The sequence below is a fragment of the Sesamum indicum genome, linkage group LG4 (genome assembly GCF_026168435.1).
Source record: "Sesamum indicum cultivar Baizhima isolate 11 linkage group LG4, ASM2616843v1, whole genome shotgun sequence".
Lineage (NCBI taxonomy): Eukaryota > Viridiplantae > Streptophyta > Magnoliopsida > Lamiales > Pedaliaceae > Sesamum > Sesamum indicum.
Window position 1 is genome coordinate 9,199,948 of NC_142660.1, and position 8,129 is coordinate 9,208,076.

General features: G+C 35.0%; 1 long non-coding RNA gene across 1 annotated transcript; it reads right to left on the minus strand.

Moving 5' to 3' along the window:
- Positions 1-1,527: 1,527 nt before the first annotated feature.
- LOC148788417 (uncharacterized) lies at positions 1,528-3,576 on the minus strand. The gene is made up of 3 exons (XR_016065304.1): positions 3,520-3,576; positions 2,943-3,009; positions 1,528-2,092 (listed from the first exon to the last, which is right to left on the minus strand). It is a non-coding gene; the product is annotated as an uncharacterized LOC148788417 (long non-coding RNA).
- Between the last annotated feature and the right edge of the window lie 4,553 nt (positions 3,577-8,129).

The following is an 8,129-nucleotide window of genomic DNA, read 5'->3' on the forward strand; positions in this document are numbered from 1 at the left end:
TTTATGTTTAATGAAGATTTTAAACATGATGTTTCTAAACAAATGTTTGTCAGATGACAAGCACATCTTGCCCCATTAATTTTTCCATTGAGCATACTAAAGGAGAGACAATTGGTCTTCCCGATTTCCTATCAAGAGAATATATTGATGGAAATAAATCTGGATGAATTTGGAAATGAAATATTTAGAGGGATGAACGTCCCAATTAACTTTCCATAAGTATACTGATTATAATTAATTTGCATGTCTCCTTTTCTAAGGATATTTCTAACTCTTTCTGCAAAAAATAAGGAGCCATCTATGAATTTAGACTTCTAATGAGCATCATTTGACCTGGGAGTTCCATGACTTTACTAAGGAATACGTCTTTATATCATTTAAATGATGTTAATGTCTTACATTTTAAATTCTGTAATAGTGTTTGGATATTTTTACTATTATCCGACCACTTACCTGTAAACTGTTGAACAATATTGATAGCTAATGTACAAGCTACTTTTTCTTCTGAGATTATATTTTTAATTTTTAATTTATTTAATATTACATCTTATCAATATGGCTGAGATAATTATCCCACTATTCCTTTAATTAGCCAGTGAATCCTGCTATGGCCATTTTAGCAATAGCTCTCACCACCGTATTCACTAATACAAACCCACCAGCAGGCATAGACACATATAAGCCATGTCCAAATGGTTCTATTTTAGCATGTACACAAGATGCAAAATCATGTGATATAAACGAACAAGTAGATCCTGGATCAATCAACACATGTGCACTAGAATCACAAATAGAGAAGGAACCAGTGATAACCTCGGGTGCCGTAGGAGCTTGTTCTTTTGTGATTGCATACACCCTAGCTTGTGGTTGAGGCTGACTACTTTGTTCTGTTGATGACGTGGAAATATTCCCGCTACCTCGACCACCTCTACCTCGTCCTCTTCTCGCACCTGTTCGTTGTGAGTTTTTCCCCACACTGCTAAACTCTGAAGTTTGAGGTCCTCTGGGATTATCCCTCCATGTAGGACAGTCCCTGACAATATGTCCCGGCTGACGGCATCGATAATATAGAATTGATCGGGCTCCCCAACATTCACCAATGTGTCTCCTACCGCAATTAGCACAAGAAGGAATAGATCCTCCATTGAACGATCTGGATGAACCTTGTCTCCCTCCAAATCCAACCGAAGTAGGGTCGCCTCTACTCGAAAATACTAAAGGGGACCTACTAGTCTGACCCACTCCTCGGCCTCTAAACCAACCTCTCTACGAACCAGAACCCCTAAAGGAATCTGCACCACTTTGTCCTGGTGTAGGATTTAGGTTATCTGTCATTTTCTTTCATTTAGCTTGATTAGATTTCCTTTCATTTGACGTCTCTTCTGCCCTCAATGCCGCTTCCAGCAGCGCACCATAACTCGGAGGTTTAATTGCTATTTTCTCCCGAATCTCGAGTCTTAATCCTCTTTCAAATCTGTCTCTCCTCAATTCATCGGTACTCACCTCCTCTGGAACATATTTTGACAATCTCACAAATTGAACCTCATATTCAGGAACAGATAAATTATTCTGCTTTAATTCAAGGAATTCAACTTTCTTACGGTTTCTGTACACCGGTGGAGTATATTTGTCAGTAAATTATTTCAAAAAGTCATTCCACTTCAAAATGACAGGTCGGTTCTTGCTCCCCGGAACTGTTTCCCACCAATCTAAAGCGTCTTTCTCCAATAAGGACAACGCGTACCTCAACTTTTGCTTAGAAGTACACTCAATTCTGTCCAACACCCTTTCCGTGTTTCGCAACCATTCCTCTGCTTCTGCAAGGTCAGTTGTACCTGCAAATACCTTGGCTCCCTGTCTCCTTACTGGATCATAATTTTTATCAATAACTGCATCATGTGGTTGGGGTTGTGGCGATGTAGCCATCCTCTGCATCATCTCCAGAAACTATTGCATAGAGGGATTTATTTCTGGTTGTGGGGCATTTCTATTTTGGAATTCTAACCCCTGATGTTCTGATGCAGAATCATGACCCTGCACAGACTCTAATGACTCAGTTGGGCCAGCAGCATTTTCTCTTGACGCTTCCATCCTATATATACACACATGTGAGTAGATGCCTAATATATACACCTTACGTATAAAATTACATTTCATCTACTATCCCAAGGAAATCTAATCCCTACTCTGATACCACCTAATCTAGCACCTCCTTTGCTACAAGGGTTATATCTACGCTAAACATCATACTTATAGTAATCCTTGTATTTATATATATACATTTGTACATAACCATTTAATTAATTTGCATACGTAATCCCAACACGTCATAATAGGTATTATGAACATAGCCAATTCGCGATAAAAAAACCAGTTAAACTCTTTTGTTCTCTAGTTTGCTTATCAGAAGGTGATATTGTGTTTTTTCCATCAACTCAATCTCACCGTTATATAAATTTAAGTGAATCCCCTTGACAGCCGGCTCATCAATCTCATTTCGCACATAGCTCTTTCATTTCGCACATAGCTCTTTCATATCGCACATAGCACTTTAATTTTGCACATAGCTCTTTCATTTCGCACATAGCTCTTTTCATATCATGTTTTCACCTTATAGGCTTTTCAACACATCATGGGGTATTCACACCACAATTATATTCAATTTCCACCACTCCCTCATTTCCATATATCACCATTCTTGTAAGCAATTAGAAACGTAAAACAATATATTAACATTCTAGACATCCATAATACATCCAACAACAAGCATAATATGTCAATGCATTTTCTCATTCCACGTACACAATACCATTAGTCAAATCAAATCATCCATCACTCATATACTTTTAGACAAATCAATGTCATTATGAACCACAAATTCATATAACAGTAAAACCACAAATACAGAAAACATATATAGATAATACTAATTATTTACTTACCTCGACTTCACAACACTTTTATGTACTCAATCGATAATTGTCAGTCGTTTCACCTTACCCCCATATCCTATAATGAGTTATACCACATACAATTAATATATCGAGAATATCATAATTTCTTTTAAATACAATATTGAACATCATTCGTACAATTTCTAATAATTTTTAATATTTCATTTCTATCAAAATACAAATCTTTGTTTTTCCTCTTTATTAACATACCATTTATTAAATATAATTTTCGGAATATTTCTATGAATTTTCTTTCCATTTCACGCTACTATACAATTTAATTAAACAGTAATACATAAAATTGCGTATTTGGTTAATAATTCCTATGAAATTGTATAAATTGGCTATAGCAATATTCAAATCTAATAAATTTAATAATCTAATTAACCAACGATATCATTTTTATATACGATTTGATATTTAATTTGACACTATTTTAAATAGCCAAACTCGTAAAATATTCCGATTAAATGATACATCGTTCAATACAAACAATATTTAATAAATAGACTAATTAAATAATATAATTATATAACTAAATAAAAATTAAAATGATAACCCGTACCTCTATTCCTTCTTCCTTTTTTTCTTTCCCAGATTGTGTGTGTGTGTGTGTCTGTCGTGTGTATTTGTGTGTGTATGTACCAAGAACAACAATAAAAAGAAAAAGAAGAAAGAGAGAGAGAGTAAGGCGGTGGGGGGATGGCCCACCTCCCACTCTCAATCCTCTCTCTTTTCATATATATATATATTATTCATTAATATATATACACTAATATATATATATATATTATTTACTAATATATATATAAATATTAATAATAATATTATTATTTATTTAATTAAATTTTTCTTAAATTACCCATTACGTCCCACCTAAATTTCTTTAATTAATATAAATTGTCCCCAAATATTATAATGAACTCCAATTTAATTCATTCAACTGTTATTATATTCCAATTATGGCCCATAATTTATTTATCAATTAATTAAGTTTCATAAAAATTTACCAATTAATCTCCCAATTATATATTATAATTTTTGGGGCGTCACAATAGCTTTATCGAAATTATTATTTTCTTTACAGATAGTACTATGCATCATCATTCTATGATAGTATTATAAATTTGTCTTTCTGTAAATCCATAAATGTTCCATTCATAAATTTATTTTCCATTATAACTATTTTGGTCAATTATCTCTAGTTCCTGATAAAGAACATCTTGGGTGTTGATCTAGGATAATAAAATTTTGTTTTCATTGGCTTCCTAGCAAATTTTTCTAATTTATTAATTTCCTCCATGAATTCTTCTTTGTAATCCAGAGAGTTACGTCATTATTAGAATATTTAGGTTTAGAGTTTTAAATTTTTGGTCTAGTAAATTTTCTAATTCACCTATAGGTTTTCAATTAAAACCTACAATATCTGGGAGTGGTTGAATTGAGGGTCTGGCAATATTTCTCCTTTTTCTTCTTCAGCCAATGCCTTGCTTGAGAACATTTAAGTATAAATTGGCACAATTTTATTTTTTCAATACCTCATTTATTTGTGTTATTGTAACTATTAGAGTGTCATCTTCAATTAATTTAGAAAATGCTTTAGAATTAATTTTTATTTCATTTGAATTCATTTTGAAAGGCTGTTGAGGGTGAAAAACATTATTTAGGATTTTTTCATTTTCTAGAAAATATTTTGTTTTGAATACATTTAAGTATTGTTTTAAATATTTGGTTTTAAACCAAGCAACAAAAGTAACTTTCTTATTCCATATGGTTAATTCCTTATAGAATTGATTTGAAATCTCATTATGTTTCTCAGGTGGAAAATTTTTAAAAAATTATTTTTTAAACGGTTCCCATTTTTTTTTGAAAAATTCTCCTTTAATTTCTTTCCTAGCTAGGGATCCAGGACTAAAATCTATTATGTTTGTCTAATTTTCAAATGAAAATTTTATTTTATAAGCAATTATATCTGGTATATTCATTTATAAACAAAAACTTGTCTCTGAAGTTAATTCTTCATTAAATTTGGGATCCTTATAGATATACCTTTAACAATATTATTTGGTTGTATTCATATTTCTTCGACCTTATCCTAATTTGAATCATTTGAATTACCTTCCTCTCTGATTCAGGATGTGGATGCTCTAGATGGGTCGTTACCTCTATTGGTGATATGTAAGACATCGAATACTTTGAAGAATTGCTTTTTTAAATATTTTGATTGATTAACAAAGTCTATTATGACATTTCCTTCTGGATTTTGCAAAATATTTGTATACAAACTCTCAGTATTACTTCTAATGGGAACTTCTTTTTCAATTACCCAATGTTCTGGAAACTATATTTTACTCCATTTTAGTTGTGTCTTAGTATTAATCCTTGAATTTTGTAAATTTGTTTCAAAGAATACTGTTTGACCAAGAGATTTATTATCTTGTGTTCTACAATTAGGATTAAGTGTTTTAAGAAGTTTATAATAGATTCTATAACATATATGTACATATTAATTCGGACCCAGGTGCATAATTGTATCCATGGGTTTTAACATTTAGTGTTAATGCGTCGAGTATATTCACGTGAGACATTCATAATTGTAAATTTGGGTAAACATTAAAAAATACTGGTCCATGTGCCAGACTAGATTGTATTATTTCTATTAGAGATTTCTTAACATTCTAAATTCTTGGCATCTCTTAGGGCCGCTAAAAAGCTTTCCGAAAATCTTCTAATGTTAGAGGCTTAAAGGCTATTTGTACAAGACCTATATGTAAAAATTTATATTCTTCTTGGTAGTGCCTTATATCCATGGCATCCAAAATTTCTATTACTTTTTCTCATTATCAAGAGCAATAGATTCTTCAATAGTTTTACTTTTTTTTTTTAATTTTCCAAAAATCAAATCTACCAGAATTGTAAATTAATCTAGGATTTACTTAAGGAATTTTCCATTTATTTACTTGATCTAAATTTTTTGGGAGTTCATACTCCTCTTTGTTAGCATGTTTTACTTGATTATTATTATTATCAAATAAATACTGCATATTAAGCAAAGAAATAAAGTACTATTGAATTATCCAATAAAACTTCAACAAAATGGCTTATGATAAAGTATATAAAATTATTATTATATTATCATAAGTTCCATATATTATTATAAATTTTACTATAATGATATGATTATATATTATTATAACTTTATTTATTAAAACAATTGTATTAAGACTTGTCTTAAAGTATAATAGTAATCGGACCATTTTTTCTAACATGAGACTAAAATCTAATGATCACACTACTAAGAAAATCAAACTAGGGGCACATAGTAAAATTAAATGGACTCTCAAAATTCTCTCGCTTCTCTCACACACACTCCTACACCTCTCATTCACACACAACCACACGACAACCCTAGTTTGGCCGCAGATGACGATGCCGAGGACGATCCTCCGGCTGATGGGTTGATGGACAACGCCGATGGCAACGACGAAGTGAGAGCTGATGTTGAGGAGACTGCCCAGACGTGCGAAGCCGCGGCCATGGACGATCGAATTCGCTCGGAATTCAACTTCTCTAAGTTTCTATCGTTTTCGACACGGGTGATTGACAAAGGCGACGAAGCCTCGCTTGCTGCACTCAGTGATGTTCATGGGCGGTGGAAGGCGAGATTTGGTAAATGTGAAAACGATGTACGGCAGTCGGCTGGATCCGTTTTGTTCTTTTCTATTGCAACTGCGCGATCGTTCCCTCGACATCCGACTCCGGGCGGCGACTATCCTACAGTCCATCGCCCCGTCTGCTGCTCCGCCAGTTAGTGTTTTGACGATGGAAAAACTTAGGGTTTGGGGGATGATGACGTGCACATTGTGCCCTCGTCGCTTGTGACGACCACGAGCTTACCAGTGTCGACGTTGTGCCAAACTGAGGCTTCCGATGATGTTGTTTAGGCCCCAAGGTGCGAACCAGTTGCTGGTTTGGATAGGGGGCAGTCTTCCATTGCTATTTCTCGGACGATACATGGTAGCCCGACTAAACCCGTTGCCTCCATGGGTTTGTTCATTAGTACAATGTTGTTGCAACGTTCCTCTATTTCAACTACTACAGTGGATCATAGTTGCTTTTGGGTTTCATAATTCCACTAGGAAAACACAATCCTATGTTCCTCCAGTAATACAAAATGGCGAGGTGGTTGTGCGATCGAGTTTGGAGACGATACGGGAAAGCTCTCGTAGATGGCATGCGACAGCCGTGGGTTACTTCTTGGGTAAGAAACTGTATTTTCACCACCTTAATCATCATGTTCGTACTGTTTGGCCTTGGGTGAAGAATGTTACAGCCACGACTACGGGATTCTACTTCTTCCAATTTAAAACGGAAGTGGCCATGGAGGAGGTGATAGAAAGCGGTCCATGGTTGTCCCAAGGACAACTTTTTGTGCTAAAGAGATGGGAGATGGGTATGGTGCTTCGGAAACATGCGTTAACTTAAGTCCCGATGTGGATTAAATTGGGACATTTACCAATTGAACTTTGGACTATTGATGGCTTGAGTACTGTAGCGAGTGATATTGGTAAAAAGTTGTATACGGATAATATTACCATGGCCTACACGAGACTGGATTTTGCTCGAGTTTGTGTCATGTTGGATATCGACTCCAAGCTCCCGAAACACCTCGTCATCATGGCATCGAATTAAGGTGGTGGCGAGACGCCGTGCAAAATTGAAGTGGAGTATGAATGTTTACCACCTAAATGCACTAACTGTGCCATGTTTGGACATTCCCGAACAATGTGTCCGACGACTAAGCAGACGAGCAAGCCAGTGCATGTTTATCTCCCTAAACCGCGGATGGAGCAGTCTATGCCGGTGCCATCTCCTCTGGTGCCACCAGCTGCGGTTGGGACTAAGGAACTGTGGATTGTAGGTGATATTATGGTATCGATGGCTGAGGTGGCTTCCCAATGCCCACTTGCCACAGGTAATGAGCTTGTACTTCATAATGCATTTGATGCTCTCATGTTTGTTGATGATAGTGCAGCAACAACCTCGAGGGGTCCTATATCTTGCAACCCCATATAGGATGACAATGATTAGTACAATAGTTTGGAATGTGCGGGGCATGAACTGCGGGGATCATCAAGTACCGGTTGTCTATCTTGTTAATGCTTATCGATTGCA